The sequence below is a fragment of the Papaver somniferum genome, chromosome 11 (assembly GCF_003573695.1).
Source record: "Papaver somniferum cultivar HN1 chromosome 11, ASM357369v1, whole genome shotgun sequence".
NCBI lineage: Eukaryota > Viridiplantae > Streptophyta > Magnoliopsida > Ranunculales > Papaveraceae > Papaver > Papaver somniferum.
This window is the reverse complement of record NC_039368.1, coordinates 79,590,087-79,610,749: the sequence shown is the minus strand read 5'-3', so window position 1 is coordinate 79,610,749 and position 20,663 is coordinate 79,590,087. Positions and strand designations below refer to the sequence as shown.

The window sequence follows — 20,663 nt, the reverse complement described above, 5'->3', positions numbered from 1 at the left end:
TCATGCAATGTAATTGCAATCAGTATATATACAAAATGATAATATCAATCTCTACACAGTTGTGAGAGAAATCAAAACCCATATTGGTATATAAGAGCTAGGTCAGAAAAAAAAATTTGTTTCTTTATCATCATGGATGGAGAAGGCGATCCTCCCCCTTCTGCATCTGTAGTTGCTGAGAAAGATACTGCACTTTCTCCAACTAGTCCATACTACGTCCACTCTTAGGATAATCCTTCATCCGTCATCTACACTCCTCTACTCACTAGTGATAATTTCTGCACATGGGGAATAGGCATGTTCAAGGCACTCAGTGCAAAAGGGAAGACAGGGTATATTGATGGCACTATCAAAAAGCCAACTAATGCATCAGATCTTGCTCACTGGACGAGATGTGATGAGTTAGTAGGTAGCTGGATATCCAATTTCGTTGATCCAGAAATTCGCTCAAGCACTCAAAACTTCCCATCGTCTCATGAACAATGGTTAGAAATCAAACCTCGGTATTCAACTTGCGGACATCTTTACCAAACCACTTGGAGCTCTGCAATTTGGACGTCTAGTTAGCAAGTTGGGCATTCGTTCGGGCTCTCCTGCTCCAACTTGAGGGGGGTATTACGTGGTATTAAATTTATCAGTCCCATCTCCCACCAAGAGATGCAAGACACAAAATGTAAAACGATTTTTGGTAAAAGTTCAGATGCATGAGGAACACACAAAAAAGCTGGAATTCACAATGCTAAAGAAAAGATGAGCGATTCTGCTCTTGACCTCTGGAGTACCAGAAAAGAAAGGACAGAATACTGACCAAATGATCTGAAAAAGAAATAGACTCCTAACAAAAAAAAAAAGAATTACGAAAAACAGCTAGTTGCTTCATTCAGCTTTTCCCATTTTGCTCTCCTGTTTTTTAAGAACAGCCCTTGCTACTTGAAATCAAATTGCTCTCTGCAGAAATATGCAAAAGCAAGGATTAGTTACTAGCGACTCGGCAGAAATTCAACAAAGCTAATAATCTTCAATTATCTTAATAACCATTAAAGATTACTAAAACGAACATAGTAATAAGCAGTAATTTCAAAGATACAGTCTTGCATTTTTCTCAATCATGGCAAGAACGATCACAGAATAAGTACTAAATATTGAGTATCCAAGCATATCCGAGCTAATGCTTACTGTATTTTATCCAATTTTAACGAATAAATGTGTGGGTGTGTATCTGATACTTCCTGTTCAGTGGGTTTGTCTGGTTTCATGGAAATCAATTGCACGAAGCTTGACTAGACCCGTTTCAAATCCTTCATATATCAGTGCCTTTTACAGTTTTATACCGTATAGGGACAATATCATATTACTTGAAAATGGTTCAGACAGCATGGCAACATGATGCTACCCGAAGGTAAATGAGCCTGCTGACTAATCTGCTGGTTTTGTATATACTGGCATAATTAAGAAACAGCAAATAACCAATGTACTTTAAAAGAAAACCAAAATTTGATTGATCTACTTATAGTTTGCTATCTCCCAACATAAGTACCAGTGTTGAGTGATACTAGGCTTTCGACACTTGCATTCTTCCGGTCATATAAAACTAAATCACCATCTTCAACATCAAATAGTAGAATCTCATCATGCTTGAAATACCACAGCAGACTCATACAGTCGTAGTCCATAATCATAATCATTTAAAACCCGTAGACAAACCAACCCATTGCAAGAATACACCATGAAAATATCATGACCTAATGACTTAAATGGATAATCAAATTCAAAAGTATATTCGATTATATTGTTCCTAGGCAACGACGATAACGTATCATCATAACTTATAGAGAGGAGGATGACTGGACTACGCCTACCCTCTCCACGTCCTCCTATAACCATGAGCTTGTAGTTGTTGTTTTGGATAGTAACATCAAGGTGAGATTTGATAAAATTAGAGTTGGAAATTATAGAATGCCAACACACTTACAGGCTGATAGAGATTTCGCCGGCAACCGTAAGAGGATGTCAAGGTATATCTTCTCCGGAATGCTTGACATTGCTGATCTGCTTCTCCTTCCACCTTCCTCTTTTAACGGATTCGGAGAAGATATTAGGGCTTACACGTTTATTCTTCTTTTATCTTTTATTTTGCTGCACTAGTCACTAGGCAACTCATGAGGCTCAGTCTAGTTCATTAACCAAGCTATGGTCACGGGGTTAATTTTGGTCATGAGGCTAGTTTTTGGATGGTCATTCGGAAGATCTTGGATCACATCACATTTTGAGTCGGCGGCAAACAATTTGTGTCACACTGAACGTCGTCAGCCGGGACATATAAGCGCATATATGAAGTCCGGAACAAAAAGATGTTGGTTTAAGCTAAGATGGAAATTATATGTAAAATTAACTGTTTATACAAACCCATCAAAATGAACAAATCTCACAACTTCAAATTTAGTAGCAAATTCTGAAAGAGAATAAGTTTGGGAATCTCAAGAGTGCACTGCAAATTCTTGATCATAAAATGCCTGAGAACCCAAAAAATACAGCATCACCCCTCAAGAGAATCTCAAGAGTGCACTGCAATGTCTTTCATAGGAGGACTGTTGTCTACCTTTGGTGGTCTCCTGGATATCTTCTTTGCTGCCCCACTGCACTTTTTGGGGATCCTGAGAACGATAGTCGTTTCTTTGCTGATTCTACTGGTCCGCTTTCCGGTGTCGCTGTATCGCTCTTATCAATTCTTAACGGGATTTGCTTTTGCTGAATCAGAGGGAGCCATGTAGCTAGGGAGGAAAGCTGGTGGACTAGCTAAGCCCTCGTCGACGCTCACTGAAGAACCGGCGGCAACGCTGTTACGTCTTGGCTTATATGACTGCACACTAACTACGCTGAGTGAATCCTCATCTGGGGTCCATGCACCATTGCTGCGAGGACTTGCTGGTTTCAGTTTCCTGATTACAGACACTGGAGATGTTGACTTTGATGGGGGAGTTGAAACTGAATTGCGGTTGGATATGCAATTCAGCTTTTGAGCTGTTGGGGAAGCTTTATCAGGATTGAGTTCACGTCGAGCAAGAACTTTAATGATTTCTGAAGCTCCTGCGGTTACATTCTTTACAGATTCTTGATCACTGTTGGGATCTCTAACCAACTCCATCCCCAGTGAGGATTATTTTGGTCCATGAATGTTCGTTTTCGGCTTTCCCAGAGTTCCTCAATGTTTGCAGCAGAGTCAGTTGATGTTCAGTGTTATTCTCATAATTTAGTCCATAACCATGGAGAAAGACAGTACTACTTGATTCCGAGAGATGTCTGACAACGAAAAGAGAAGCCTACGAAATGTAAGGAAAGATTTTTATGGGGCATCAAATACCTGGTGAGAAAAAACATACTCCAGTGCTCTTTCCCTTCTCATAGAAGCCTCTTGTTTGTGTATCTGTTTTGCTTCAAGTTGCTCTTTAGATTGCGCACTGACCCAATCATCTCCCATCTGTTATTCGAGAAAGATACATTACCAAATTAGAGAAGAAACCCATAATAAGGTGGATAACTAAATCAACAAATTGAAGAAACATAATACAAAAAGACTAGAAAGGGAAGAAGCCTTCATAGTCTCGAGCTCTTTTTCGTGTTTTTGCTGGAGTTGCTTCTGTAGAGCCTGATTATCCTCGGACACTCTGATTTTCCTTGCACGGATTTGAGACTGCACACGAGCTAGAGTTTGCATACACCTTAAGGAGGTGGTGACCTGTCTTTTGACAGATTGTCCATCCATCAAAAATCAACAAAATCTGTAGTAAATTTGATCCAAGACTTCAAATTCAGCAAGAAGGGCGGCTTGCTATTATAAACCTCAACTCCACCTCTAGCTAAAGTACTCACTCTCTTCGCAAGTTTATTTTCCTGTAACTATGGACATACTCCACCTCTAACAATCTGTCTTTGATCTTATCTTATCTGGTAATCTCCAATGTAACTTACCAGAACTAAAGGCAGCTAAACCTGATTTGTTATCACTAAAACACACCTGTAAATGATGATTTGCCACTGCCCGTTCTCCAGCTCCAAGGATCGCCGTTGTTTCTGCCATATGATTTGTAGCTATTCCAATTCCACCAGCAACAGCAACTAAAAACTGCCAGAAGAATTTCTTGCCAAGAAACCATAACCAGCATCACCTGGATTCCCTCTTGCAGCCCCATCACGGCATCACCGCAAATAAGGCAAGAAAAAACCACATTCAGTAGCACTAATAGACTGCACTTTTCTTGGCTTCATGTTGAAATTTCCCAGCCCTTCCGAACATATTAATAAATTTCTCGGCCATGATGGATTCCCAGCATGCTTATTTAAACAAAACTGGAACATAGTGGGTGAACAAGTAATACTGGCCATTCAACATTTTTTTTAGAACTAGAATCTTACATCCATATCCAAATAAAACATTTATATTTTTTATTCCTAAGACAAGGCACCCAAAAGATCCTATTCAATTCAGACATGTTGGCTTTTGTAACATAACTTTTAAAATAATAGCTAAAATTCTAACAAATTGGATTAAACCTTGCTTGGATAGTATAATTTCTCCCTTTCAAGCAGTCTTCTTATCTAGAAGAAAAATTTCAGATAATATAGTTATAGTTCATGAAATAATTCATTTCTTTAAATTAAAAAAAAAATGGAGGGTTGGGGATTAAAATTGACATGTCCAAGACTTTTGATAGGGTAAACTGGGACTTCCATCACTGTTCTTAAAGCCTTTGGCTTTAGTCAATCCTTTTGTAACCTAATTCACCAATGTTTCTCAACTTTCTCAATTGTTGTCCTTCTAAATGGCCACATAGGAGATTTCCTCAAACCTTCAAGGGGCCTTAGGTAAAGTGATCCTTTATCCCCGTATCTCTTCATATGCATGAAATCTTTTCCAGACTCTTGTTTTCTCATGAACATGAGAAATTGATTCATTGTATTAAGATGACAACCAAAAATAGCCCCACTCTCCACCTCTTCTTCGTTGATGATTCCTTACTGTTTGTTAAAGATGATCTGACAGAATGTAAGAATATTCTACAAATCATAAACAATTTATTTAAAGCCTCTGGACAAATCTTTAATTTTGAAAAGTCCGGGGTATTCTTTAGGAAGAAGATTCACCCAAAACATCAAAGAATGATGTCTAAGCTTCTGAAAACAAAGAAAAATAGACTTAAAAAACTCTTACCTAGGAGCCCTCTCTTTATAGATAAATTAAAATAAAATTCTTCGAAGAACTAGTGGAGAAAATGGAACATAAATCTCAGGGATGAAAAGGGAAAGTCATAGCCCAACCAAGTAAATTGATCCTTAATAAAGCTATTATGACTAGTATGGCAAACTTTCGAATGGGTTTCTTTATTCCACCAAAAAAGATAACCAATAGAATAGATGGTATTTAAAGGGATTTCTCGTGGGGAAAAGAAACCAATTTTAAAGGTTATTACCCTAAATCCTATTCATGTTTGTGCAAACATGTCTACAAGGGAGGATTAGAATTCAAAACTGCACATAAAACTAATTTAATTCTGACAGCTAAATTAGTCTGGAGACTCTTGACTGAACCAAATGCTTTATGGGTCTCTCAACTCAGACCAAAATATTTCAAGAAAAAATCATCCTTCAGAGTCAAAACATCTCCCTCTAGTTCTCGGATCTGGAAATGCTTATGCAAAGGAATCAAATTAATAAAATAATATAGTATAAAGGAAGTAGGGGATGGTAGTAACATTAACATTTAGGAGGACTGTTGGGTAACAGAACTAGGGAAATCTTTAAGCCAATACAAAAATGATAATAACTCACATTTAACACTTGTGGCGGATCTTTTAGACCCAAACACAAAAAGGTGGAACTTTTCTCTTTATTTCATTACATGTTTCCAACTACCATAGCCGAAAGAATATGTAGAATAAGAATTGTCCTAAATAGGGATGCAGTGCAAAGTCTAACAAACTAAGATGGCTCCTAAATACTTTCTGAAAAATCGGGGGTCTAACAGCCACACCCACTATTTATCTTAGCAATCTGTATGGACTAACTCCAATATACTTTTAAGAGAATCAACTAGACAGTCAGACTCAATCCTAAGAAAAGTATATCAAAGAGTTATATCTCTATTTCTCAATTCAATCCGCAATCAAACAAATAGGAATTTGCGAGGCCGATTGAATATAAGAAATAACTTGGACGGTATCAAAAACCAATATCCAAGTGTCAATCAATTTAATCAACAACCAAAGGTTGGATTAACAATTGATTGAACCTACGCACAACCTGTGATATTTCAATTATATAAACAAATATTATGTGGAAAAGAAATAACACAGACACCAGAAGTTTTGTTAACGAGGAAACCGCAAATGCAGAAAAACCCTAGGACCTAGTCCAGATTTGAACATCACACTGTATTAAGCCGCTACAGACACTAGCCTACTCCAAATTAACTTTAGACTGGAATGTAATTGAGCCCTGGCCAATCTCACACTGATCAAGGTACAGTTCCACTCCTTACATCTCTTAATCCTAGAAGGACTCTACGCACTTGATTCCCTTAGCCTATCTCACCCACAACTAAGATTTGCTACGACCCAAAGTCGAGGACTTGATAAACCAATCTGTCTCACACATAGAAGTCAATTGTATAGATAAATCTGTCTTCCACGGATACACCTATGAGTTTTGTTCCGTATTTTGATAAATCAAGGTGAACATGAACCAATTGATATACCAGACTTATATTCCCGAAGAAAAGCTTAGAAATATCAATCACCTCACAATAATCTTAATCGTATGGTAGCGAAAAAATATATTGTGGAATCACAAACTATGAGACGAAGATGTTTGTGACTACTTTTATCTTGACTATCGGATATTAAATCTCGAGTAAATCTTAGAGAAGATAGTACTCAATCACGATAGAAAACAACAAGATTAGAACACGCAACTACAGAGAAAATAGTTGGGTCTGGCTTCACAATCCCAATGAAGTATTCAAATCGTTAACCTAAAGGGTTTTGGAAAAACCTAAGGTTAAAGGAGAATCGACTCTAGCCACAACTAGTATCACACAGGAGGTGTGGGGATTAGGTTTCCCAGTTTCTAGAGTTCTCCTTTATATATTCTTCAAATCAGGGTTTGCAATAAATGTTACCTTGATAACAAAGCATTCAATATTCACCATTAGATGAAAACCTGATTAGACTCAAGCTAATATCTTTCAACTGTTAGATAGAACTTATCTTGTTACACACAAATGAAAAGTGACTTCATTCAGATATGAGTAACCGTACTTAAACATGTGCACCTTTGTTGGCTCAACAATAGTTAACCGAAGTTATCCATATGAACACGTTCATATCAACCCTATTCATCTTAACCATAACTAGTTCAAATGACTCAAATGAAACTAGTTCTAGAGTTGTTCAATTGTTTATATTCTCATCGAAGTATACAAGACACAATTGAAGCAAAATCGGTTTTGATTCACCTAAATAAATTCATGAACATTATAGTCACGGTTTGCAAAAGATTACATTCCTTATTATATAAATGTACTAGGGTTTAACCCGTGCCGTAACGGCACGGCATAATTTGTATTTAGTTATGCATTTTCCGGCATATGAATATTAAATATAATATTCATTAATATCAAGTTTACGCTTCTTATCATTACAAAAGTAAAGAAAACCCGTTAGATATTTTTATTCTTCACTCCACAAATCCTTTCTAACATTTTTCTCCTTGACATTCTCCCATACGATGCCCCTCCTATCTCGAGTTGTATCCTCAAGCCATCCATGAAATTGTATCGGAATTAATTTTTACATATTTTGTCGCCAACAAAAACATTATTTAATATGTTCTTTTAGTTCACAAATCGATCCTTTGAAACGGTATTACCTTTCTGCATCTTCGTTATTTGAGTGAACGATGTTAGGATCTTCATGGACCATAGGAACCTTTTATGGGCTCGACCACATACCACTGGTGGTTTCCCTACTTGACCACCTTGGGATAAAAGGTGTGCGGTTTTAATCTAAAAGTCCTCAGTGCTACGTAAGGAGATTCCCAAGCTTATTAAGCTACACATGTAATCCTTTTTCTTCCATGTGGGACTATCCCTAGCTATACATATGTGGTTTATCGCGCCACATACTCCAACAATCTCCACCTTGGCGATATTAAACCACTTCACCAATCCAATCAGACTCAACACCATATGATTACTATCTGTATATGCTACCCATCGATCATGATTATTGTCACTATGCACCCTGGAATCCTACTCCACCTTGAGTTAATGAGAATGCAATTACTAACTCTACCTTGAGCATTTCCTTTCCCACCTAGAACTCTGATCCACTTGAGAGTAATGTGTGAGACACTAACTCCACCTTGAGCGCCAATTCCACCTTGAGCATTTCCTTTCCGATCTAGAACCATGCTCCACCTGAGTTAATGGGTGAGATACTAACTCCACCTTGAGAGCAAGTTCAACTTTGGGCCTTCACTGCTCCACCTCGATTCTGATTCACTTTCACCCTAAATCGGGTGACATCCACAATCACTTTTACGTTCGGACAGCATCCACAACCATGGGCGCCTCTAATACCAATTGTTAGGATCTTCACGGACCATCAGACACTACGTACTCAGGGCCCGACCACATAACCCTGAACCCCTTGACCACATTGGGATAAGAGGTGTGGGGTTTTTAACTAAAAGACCTCGGTGCTATGTATGGAGATGCCCAAGCTTATTAAGATCCACATGTATTCCTCTTTATTCCATGAGGGACTATCCCTAGATATACACAAAAAATTAAACTATGTAAGTTGTAACAAAATTACAATACCTGAACTCATTCGTCTCAAGAGTAATTTTGTAGATTCTTGTTGCTTTTTTCTCCTTTAATTTAAGAATAGTCTAAAAAGAGTAAACCTCAGAATTGACTCAACAGTACATATCATATTGTATGTTCTTACTATTTCAATCACATGATGAAAAACTAATTCATTCACTTAAGTTATTATATTCTAAAATAACTCATTTCCTATGGAAACCATTTACTCACATACGATGTAGTTCTAGTTTTTCAAAACTCCAAAATATATTATGTACGTAATTCAATTCAGCATGAAGAGTTCACCGAGTGAGATATAGGTAATGGCTTGTCCTTTCGTAACATTGTGGCCTTTTCAACATAGTTGAATCCATAGTTGGTAAAAAGCACTGAATTTATGCGTCCTCGGGCGAGAGTAATCTAGGGATGGGCTACCTCCCAGAAAACTGCTGATTAATGACCGTATTAGTGTCAGTTGAAAATGTCACATTGTCGGATAACCGCAGTGACTATGTGGGGACAGTATTGGCAAAGGAACAGGTCCTTACAAATTGTATTAGATTCGACCACGAGTTACCTGTCGAGGGTGAAAGAGTATGCTTGACGGATTGTGTCGTGAAAGGGTCTCATGAGTGAGAAAAAATGCCAGAGTCTAGGATTGAACCTATTCCGGAGCCGAGGATGTCTCCTAATTAAGTTGGTGGTGTTATAGTACACTGGCTCGGCAGGTAGGATTCGTCAAATGAAATATAGGTAATGGTTTTTTCTTTCCTAACACCGAGACCTTTTCAGCATAATTGGCTTTATAGTTGGCGAAAAATCTTCATAATTGGCTTGATATTGAGTAATCCTTGGATGGGTGAACTCCTGAGAAGCTATTGTTGGATGACCATAGCGGTAACCATTGAAATCCCCATACTGTCAGATGATCGAAGTGGCTAGGTGAGGACATTATCGGTAGAGGGTCAGGCCATTACATTTTACGACATTACGCTTCCAAATGTGAGGTTATTCATTACATAAAAATAACAAAACCATGATTAATTAGTATGTCAAATCGTTAGGTACTTAACCTAATAACAATACGCTCTACTAACATTAAATTTTTATTATCCATCATCATTGAATAAAAATAACGTTAAACTATTTATCAAGAAATACGTGAGACGGTTCGAAACTACTCACTGGGCACCAATACTTGCCACCGTGATTATGGTCCACTTATAATTATTATCTGATCTATCTATGTTTCGTATCGTTTTTTTCTTTTAAAAAAAAAGTACTTTAAAAACATATTTATAGCAATATTTTTTCATCCTAGTGTTTGGTAAAGATTTCATAAAGTGTTTTTTATGCAAAACACTTATAAAATCTATCAATTTTAAAAGCGGAGGAGAAGGAGCTTTTAAAAGCTTCAAAAGCAAATGCTATAGTTCACCCTAATTTTATATTTTATTTTCCAATTATATCCCATCTTTTCTTAAGACTGACAAAAATTATCCTTTATATTTTATTCGTTATATTTTATTCTTTAAAGATAATTATTTTTTATTTTCAAACTACATTTTGATATAAGTTTTTCCCAGTTATGCAACCCGATATTTTTATCTTTCGGGTTGCATGACTTTAATTTATCAATAATAAATGTTAAGCAATTATTGATTTTTAAAAAGTGGTTAAGAAAAATAATACTTGTTAGCAATAATACTAATTAGTAAATTTAATGTTACATATATGTACTCTAATACTAGAAAAATTAATTTATTTTAAGCACAATAAAATAGAATAAGTAATCTTCAAAGATGTGTTCGCTTTTGTCATTTTCTCACTAATTATAGCTGAACATGATATTTTCCCAGACACAATTTGATCGTTTTTTAAAATAGTTTTAACTTTAGTTTATAATTTTCAACCATTCAATTGCTTTTTTTTACAGAGCTTGGCACAGTAAGGTACATCGGCAACCATTTAATTGTTTTTTTTACATAGCTTGGCACAGTTTTGTACACCGAAAAAGCACTTTTGTAAAGCTCGCATCAAGACCAAGCTAAACCTAATTATTAGCTAATAAAATTATATTTATTATAATCATTAGTAGAGTAAGAAGGCGCAATTGGGGGATACCTCCACAAATTAGGGGTATTTAGAGTTAATTGAGGTTGTATTTTGTCTAAGAGGTCCTTTTCTTTAGGTGTGAAATTACCATATTATCCTTACCCTAATAAAAATTAAAAAGAAAAACTAAAAATGCATTTTTTTATAGTATCCCCCTTCACTTTTCTTCTCCATCAAAAAAATCATAGAAATCATGATGAATGATTTTTGATTTAGGTTATCAGAAAAATCATTTTGAGTAGCTACGTAAATTATGATAATCAAAATGATTTGAATCAAAACCATTTGGGTTATAAAAAAAAGTTGAAATTGTATTTAAATTAAAAAAAATCGAATTTCAATTTCAGTAGTAAGTTAACAATCGGCATTGCTTTGTTGGATGAATACAATACTGACACTACAATCGTATTGTTTTGTCGGATGAATATAATACCGATAGTTCACCCTGTATTGTATTATCGGATGAATACAATACCGACAATTCAGTCGGTATTGTTTTGTTGGATGAATAAAATACCGACTGTGACTCTATAAATGAAAATTTTGATTGACTAAGTGTTTGAATTGGGAATTGGTTTGGGGTTTTTCCATAGATGAAAGTTTGATTTTTTACAAAAGGTTGCAGTTAGGAATCCTTAAAATCAATTTAAGCATATTCTCATATCACAAAAATCATCCAAAATCCTTCTTCTTTTTCATTTAATCAAAATATATTATTTGAAGTATTCCCCAAACACACTTGGATAAGGGGTACTTCAATTACTTCATAATGTTTTTTTTTTCTGAGTATCCCACAATTTGTGGAGGTGTCCCTCAATTGTGCCTTCTAGAATAATTTATATATTATCGTTTAATTAAATATTATCATGGCAAATTAATAGAATATTTATTATGAAGAATTATGGAACCTTGATGCATTTCTAATCCTAATCACAACCATCACTTATGAAAAACAATTACATCCCAAGATTTGTCTCTTGTGAGGACAAATCTGAACCACTACTTACATAAGCAAAGTTAACCAAACTGTGCTTTATATTCTTGATTAGTTCATGAACAAACCGATTTTATAACATAACTCATTCAAGTATGCAAACGGGTACGCATACCTAGGTGGTCGGACTAAGTTTGGGTTCGCCAGTATGCGAATGGGTACGCATACTACCAAACTCAGTAAAGTCCATGAACTTGAACCTCACGCCAGTACACGTACCGGTATGCGTACTTAGTTCACGGACCTCTACTAAACCAATCATTATGCATACGGGTATGCATACCATGTTTCCCGGACTTGGAATATCTTGCAACAGTTAGCATACAAGTACGCATACTGTGCTATATCCAATCATGTTTATTTGTTCTAAACTCCCATTTCAATCATTTAAACATTCTCGGAAGACGACAATAGCTGTCTCACACAAATTATTAGCTTCAAAACAATTTTCAAGTGATCAAATGATCAATACGAAACATTCTGACTCTACATCAAATGACTGTCTCATACAAATCATGTAAGATGTTACCAGGTTATTTTCACATGATCATCTTTTGACTTTCGTCAAGAATATAAGATGAACTTGGTTAAAGTGAAAGCTTACCAACACATATTTCAAGAAATATGTAAGCGAGTTAAACTCAGCTCGAAATATCAAATTTGTATAATTGAAGTCTATATAGCTATACGACTTTTGTCTCAAATAGGAGATAGAGTAGATAGATTTTTGAGTGATAGATGAGTTCAAGTCTCCACATACCTTTTGTTGATGAAGTTCCACAAGCTCCCCTTAGTAGTTCTTCGTCTTTGATCAATGAACGCCGTGAAGTCTAAAGCTCAACTATACTTTCTATCCTAATCCGAGACTTAGCTATAAGTAGACTAGAAATCAAGACTTATAGTTAAGGAAACTAAACTTGACAACAAGCTTGAGATAGCAACGCTTGCGAGTTCGACCGAGCAGTTCTCTAACACTTTCGTATAAGTTACAGTTAAATCCATGTACGCGAAACTAAATGAAAACATAGGAAACACTAATAACTTAAACATGCCTGACTCCTTTTGGAAAGGGTTATGGAAACAGATCCACCACAAAGAATAAAATTATTCACATGGAAATGTTCACAGAAAGAAGTCTCAACAAACTACAAACTTTCAAGATGTATGAAGGATATTTCTCCTAAATGTCATTCTGGCTGTGATGCTAATGAAACCATGGAACATTATTTCTTTCACGGTCACTTTGCTAAAGAGATCCGAGACTTAAATCTCGTATCATTCAATTTCAATCGTTCAGTTATACTTTCTTAGATCTCCCATGAACATTATCATGTCCATATACAATCAATTTTACTTGTGGAAAACAATGAATGAAGGAATACTTATCTTCAACATCTCAAAAGAATCCATCTCAGAAATACCAACCTTTGTCTAAACTGCAATGTCCCACTAGAAACATCGATTTATATTCTTATAGAGTGCCAATTTTATGAGATAATTTGGCATCTACTTCTTACACATCTACCCAACCACCCAATTCCACCTACAATACTTCTACTCCTCTTAACTTTTCATCAACAATACTCCAAAATCCACTACAAAAGGCCCTAATGTCATTTGTACTCTAATGGTAACAGGAGCTCATATGGGAAATATGGTTTTCTCCCCCTCATTTACCATATTTGCCACCACCAGCAAACCCAAACCGGTAATATTAGACTGTGATTGAAATAAACACGGACGGGGTAGCTAGAGCACCCTGGTCATGTCGGGACTGGGTTAACTGCTAAGAATACAAAATAACAATTCTGGTAACATAAAACTTTAGAGATCACCATCTCTCTGATGGTTGAAAGTTGAAACCTAGGCATGTTGATGGCGACAAAGACGACGATTGAGAAAGATAATTGACAGAATACACTTCCAAATAAACTCGGAAAAACCTGGTCTGATCCAAAAAAACTGATACTAAAGCGTCTTGGTATATCTCAAGTATGAAAACATAAATCGAGCAACAGGTGAGGCAATCCCACATTGAACATTATGCCAAACCTATCCCGCAAAAAACAGACACCGCACGTGTTATAATACGTGCATCCAAATCAAAACCAATTGGCAATGAGTGGAGAGGCCCTTAGGATTATAAACCGCAGGATCTTAGATGCCCAGACAATGTGGGACTAATAATCTCAACACGCCCCCTCACGTGTAGCCTCGTTGGGTCTAACACGTGGACAATTAAATCGGGTGACGCGGAGTAAAGGCGCGGTCAATGATGACTCGTCGCAAATAGCCTGCTCTGATACCATGTTATAATACGTGCATCCAACTCAAAACCAATTGGGAATGAGTGGAGAGGCCCTTAGGATTATAAACCGCAGGATCTTAGATGCCCAGACAATGTGGGACTAATAATCTCAACAGCACGGACTAACAAATCCAGCTACCAGCTATGAAAATTCGTGATTGCATAGTGGAATATATTCTTCTACCTTTATTTAAACCAAATTATATTAGGAGACTCTGTGGGTTATGTGATTTCTTTCTAGCCTAATAAAATTGATGAAGATTATTATGCTAAGTTTATCTAGAGTGTTAGGAGTCTCTTTATTTTGATTCTGTTTTGATATGTAGTAACTATTGTTAGGTTTCAGTTATGTCCACCTGACCATACTCTATAAATGCTCAGGTGTTATCCTTGTAAGTAATAATTAAGACAACACAATCAATTTATCATATTACCTTTCATGATATCAGATAACTAGGTTTATCGTTCCTTGAGCCACTAATATAGTCGCCACCATATTCAATGACGCCTGCTTCTTCAAATGAAGAAACCACTAACATCTTTACCAATGAAACCACCCATATGACTTACACATACAACTTTTCTTTATAAATCCCTTCACTAATATATCAAAATATGTTTCTGATAAACTGGATGATTCAATCACTACTTAGTATGAAAGTTTCAGATGGAATCGTCATAAGTTCATATTTATATGGTTTCATAGATAAATCTATTACATTACCACCTACTATAGTACTTTTCAATGATGTTTCACAACTGAATCCATATCTTGTTCTAGAGAAAGTGGGATAGACTCGTCATCAGTTGTTTAATTGAAACTTTCACATGTACATCCTCTGTTTCACTAATAGAGTATGACCTACTTCGCGTGAGGTATGGAATTATCTTGCTAAGTCTTTTCCAAATCAATTTGTTGCTAAAAATACATCATAATCAACTTTTTAATATGAAAAGAAGGTCAGACTCTATTAGTGAATATTTGGAAAAGATTAAGGAGACCACTGACTCCTTATCTGTTATTAGTGAAAGAGTATGTGATTCTGATATTGTAATGCATGTTTTAAATGGTTTGGGTCGTGAGTTTGATAATTTTGTTATTCCAGTCCAAAATCATGATGTAGATCATGTTCTAACGAATTAAAGAATGTATGATCAATCATGAATAGTGGATTAAAGCAATTCACGGAAACTACTACGGCTCTTGAAAATATTACGTCTTCAGCATTCTTCAAAAATATCCCTTCAGTCTCATCTAAACCACATGTGAAACCTGTCCCTACCAACTTTGGTTCATCTACATCCTATGTCAAACTGCACTGATCGTGTTTGTCAGATCTACAAGAAAACTAGACATTCTATTTACAATGTACAGGTATTTAAAACAAATTGACCCAATCCTCAGGAAAACAGCTTATTTCAAGTCAGATCTCGCTCTCACAATATTCATTGGCTATCTGACTCTGCAACAACTAACCACATGACATATTCTAATGCCTTCTCCATACCCATCACTATATGTTGGTTCTAATAAAGTTCAAGTGGGAATAAGTTAATTGATCATTCAAATGGTGGGTGAGTCATTTTTAGAGACAAATAATTATCAGATTGCTCTCAAAGATGTTCTTTATGTAACTGACTTACATCAAAGTTTGGTCTTAGTTGGTAAAATCACAAGTGACAATTACTGCTCCATTGAGTTATGTCCATGCGGATACTCCATTAAGGATCTTAACACTCAACCGATTATATTTGAAGGTCCAAGGATGGTAATCTTTATCCCAAATCCTCACCGGTATTACAAGGCGGCGTAGTCACGCATTCAACTTACAAAAACCGTCAAGAACTTCGAAGTATGCTTAAAAGAGTAACCAATATCTTTCGAATGACTTTCCTGTTAAGCGCGTTATCCTATCGGTCTCGTTCTAGTCAAAATTTTAGGCTTAGGTTCGCGTTTAGTGTCGTTTTTCTAAGGCGGGCAAGAAGAGAACGGTGATGAAATCCGAACCCTTATCTTGTATGGCCAGTGCTTGCCCTTTACTAGGAAATTAAAGCAGCCGTTTTCAAGTCCTCAACATATATGCATACGAAGGAAGGCAATAACTCGATGACAGGGGATTCGCGAGTGTTTCGAAAAACTTACCTCTCGTAGGAGACGGATGATGAACCTTTGTAGTCGACTCGGGCCACGACTCTTATGTTATGTACGAACCCGAGGGGCCGAGGTGATATTGTAATCACCGTCCTTCTCTGCAAACAGTTTATATTTAAACTACTCTTCCATAGGGTTTAAAAAAATAATGTCCCAAAATTTAAAGTCCAAAGTCCAAAAATATAAAGTGCGAATGAAAAAGAAAGTCTAAAAAAAAAAAAATCTACAAAAATAAAAATGTCTCTCTTTTTTTTTCTCTTTTTTATAATAAAAAAAATCTTCTTCTTTCGCTCCTTTCTCTTTTCCTTTCACTCGAAGTCTTTAAGTATTCACCAAAAGCTTTGGCAAAATTTTCTTTCGCTCCAAATTCCGAATTCTGTAAGAAAAGACAAAAACCCAAAAACGTAAAAAAGAACAAATAAAATAAAAACCTAAAAAAAAAAAAATCTAAAAACACTAGCCTAAAGACAAGTCTGCGTCAGCGGCGCCAAAAATTTGATGAGGTTTCAAAGTTGTTGTAATAAAAAGGTTTGTTGAGACTTGTGAAGGAAGATTTTTTTAGACTTAATTTTTATAAATAAAAAAAATATAACAAACTCGAATAAAAAGTGTTGTGAGAATTATGGAGAGACTGCGGCTAGGATTCCGCTATTTGCCAATTCCAAAGTGATACTAATTATAATCATGCAATTTCACACGTTCAAATTGATTCTCAACTATTGCAAAAGTAGATTTTTAGAAACAACAAATGTTAATCCAAAGCATGAGACATCAAAACTCTAGGCTAAGCATGTTCCATCAAAAGAAAATACAATTGTTTAACAAAAACCATAAAATCTATTTTCAATCTAGGCAAATAATCATAAATAAAAATAGCACAAATTAAATAATTAATAATTGCCACTTTTTCATTGGAAAGATAGTATCCTCCGTCGCCCCAAGGATTGGGTTTAGCTCATCATTGTGGAAACGCGCTCAAAAGTTGATTTCATTGCTCAAAGTGTTTACAAATGATGAATTGCAGAAAAACTATTAAAAATCGGGTGTTTGCAACGTTTTTAATTGTTGCAAAACACTGTTACATAAAACGATAAAAGCCAACTGTCGATGTTCAGCTTCTACGACCCCCGCCTCTGTGTCGTTATCACTGTTGATAAATGACTGTCTTCGTGAGTCTGCTCTTCGTGTTCTTCAGTTCTGCAGCAGAAGAAATGGTGTTCTCTGCAACTCGATTTTTCGGCTCTGTGATGCTCTATAACTCTCCCAAACTCTCTCTCTCTCCCCTCCTCGCAACCTCAGCAACATATTTATATCCAACAGGTGAAGAAAATCCTCCGTAATAACTCAAAATGATCTTCATATATCCGGCAGTGAAGAAAATATTTTCTGGAATATTTTCTTTCGATTCTTGATTCCTTCACGCGTCTGTGGATGTCAACTTCTCCTTTTTTACCTCGTACAAGCTTCCAACAATTGTTAGAGTCTTCCCAGCATGCACAAACTCTCTCCAACTCATGAAAATCCCGTGAATATCTCCTCCCTTTGCACACACACCTCTGTTTTCCTCCCAACGATTATCCAGCCAAACTGGATCAATTCCAAAGACCCTAACACGCCTGTTAAGCTAAATAAAGTCTTCCCATGAAGTTTCAGCCATTGAATCACATTATAACCCCTCCAAATCACGAACTGAAAATCTGTGAATATTTTCCCGCCAAAATTTATATTTGAATTTGAAGAAGATGGGTGCTGTGGACAAAAATGGGTGATGTGGACAAAAATGGGCTACATATAGCCGTGGGCGACAGTTAGCAAAAACGGGGGTCCGTATAGCAAATGTCCTCCGGGGTGCTAAGGGCAACTTTTCGAGCCGAATTTTCCAACAATATTTATTTTCCAAAAATACCTAAAAATACATAAGAAAACAATATCAGTACAAAAATCGAGTTCCAACAATATAGACATTGAGGACAATTTAGACACAAAAATGTGTCTATCAAATACCCCCAAACTTATTATTTGCTAGTCATCGAGAAAATCTAGAAAATAAAAATGACTACACTTAGCACGTGCAGCAAGCCGTTAAACCGCTAGGTGGCCCTAGTGGCGGAGTGTTGTCTCCAGAGGGTTTACCAGAGGTGTACCCACAAAACCTTTACTCCAGACCCTAGCTATCTACGCAGAACCTTGGAAGGCACTAAAGAATCTCCTTGGTTGGCATACAATCATCGACTATAGGAGGAAGTACCCTGATGCGAAATTCATATTGATGTACACGAGTTTGCACTCAGCATACTAAAATTCATATATAAGTGACAGAGCTCTACTCAGATAGTTTCTGTACATCATAACCGGAGTCAACCAATCACATGGAAAGATTAAAAATATGGATAAAGAGATGGTTAAAAGTGAACGGTGTTTCCCATATCTGTCTGAAGGCCTCTGCCAAGGTGAACCTATCCTAATGGACTGAGATACGGTCTGACTAATATTAAAACAACTGGCATATACAAGGGGACCAGTGGTCGATAAACCTAACTCTAGGTAAACACAACTGGCATATACAAGGGCACCAGTGGTCGACTTTATTGAATTTATTCTGGTTGGTCTAATGGTCTGGTTTCATTATTTATTTTTTGTGGTATCTCAATCACTCTATTCCACCCTAGTAAAGGTAACAACTTGAATCGTGTGCCCCACCAAATCACTTAAAAAAATAAAAAAAAAAAGGATTAGGATTCAACGAGATATGACGAAACTACCATGTTTTTTTTAATTCTAACACCTGAGCTCTGTGCTTTTATGAATAGACTCTTTAGATGTTTCCATCTAATCAGATTGGTTCCTCAACTCCTATAACCAAGATGTTCCCATCCACTTAGATTGGTTCGTGCCAACCTTAATAAGCATAAATTTCTAGGCTCTGGAGTTTACTTATTGCAACTAAAAGCTAACAAAAAGTTTCTTCCCCACCAAAAATTTGATGAGGTTTCAAAGTTGTTGTAATAAAAAGTTTCGTTGAGACTTGTGAAGGAAGATTTTTTTAGACTTAATTTTTATAAATAAAAAAAATATAACAAACTCGAATAAAAAGTGTTGTGAGAATTATGGAGAGACTGCGGCTAGGATTCCGCTATTTACCAATTCCAAAGTGATACTAATTATAATCATGCAATTTCACACATTCAAATTGGTTCTCAACTATTGCAAAAGTAGATTTTTAGAAACAACAAATGTTAATCCAAAGCATGAGACATCAAAACCCTTGGCTAAGCATGTTCCATCAAAAGAAAATACAATTGTTTAACAAAAACCATAAAATCTATTTTCAATCTAGGAAAATAATCATAAATAAAAATTGCACAAATTAAATAATAAGAATTACCACTTTTTCATTGGAAAAATAGCATCATCCGTCGCCCCAAGGATTGGGTTTAGCTGGTCATTGTGGAAACGCGCTCAAAAGTTGATTTCATTGCTCAAAGTGTTTATAAATGATGAATTTGAGAAAATCTATTAAAAATCGGGTGTTTGCAACGTTTTTAATTGTTGCAAAACACTGTTACATAGAACGATAAAAGCCAACTGTCGCTGTTCAGCTTCTACGACCCCCGCCTCTGTGTCGTTATCACTGTTGATAAACGACTTTCTTCGTGAGTCTGTTCTTCGTGTTCTTCAGTTCTGCAGCAGCAGAAACGGTGTTCTCTGCAACTCAATTTTTCGGCTCTGTGATGCTCTGTAACTCTCCCAAACTCTCTCTCTCCCCTACTCGCAACCTCAGCAACATATTTATATCCAACAGGTGAAGAAAATCCTCCGTAATAACTCAAAATGATCTTCATATATCCGGCTGTGAAGAAAATATTTTCTGGAATATTTTCTTTCGATTCTTGATTCCTTCACGCGTCTGTGGATGTCAACTTCTCCTTTTTTACCTCGTACACGCTTCCAACAGTTGTTAGAGTCTTCCCAGCATGTGCAAACTCTCTCCAACTCATGCAAATCCCGTGAATATCTCCTCCCTTTCCACACACACATCTGTTTTCTTCCCAACGATTATCCAGCCAAAATGGATCAATTCCAACGACCCTACCACGCCTGTTAAACTAAATAAAGTCTTCCCATGAAGTTTCAGCCATTGAATCACACTATAACACCTCCAAATCACGAACTGAAAATCTGTGAATATTTTCCCGCCAAAATTTATATTTGAATTTGAAGAAGATGG

At 36.3% G+C, this 20,663-nt stretch overlaps 1 pseudogene; it reads right to left on the bottom strand.

Moving 5' to 3' along the window:
* Window positions 1-2,554: 2,554 nt before the first annotated feature.
* LOC113324631 lies at window positions 2,555-3,763 on the bottom strand (annotated as a pseudogene).
* Between the last annotated feature and the right edge of the window lie 16,900 nt (window positions 3,764-20,663).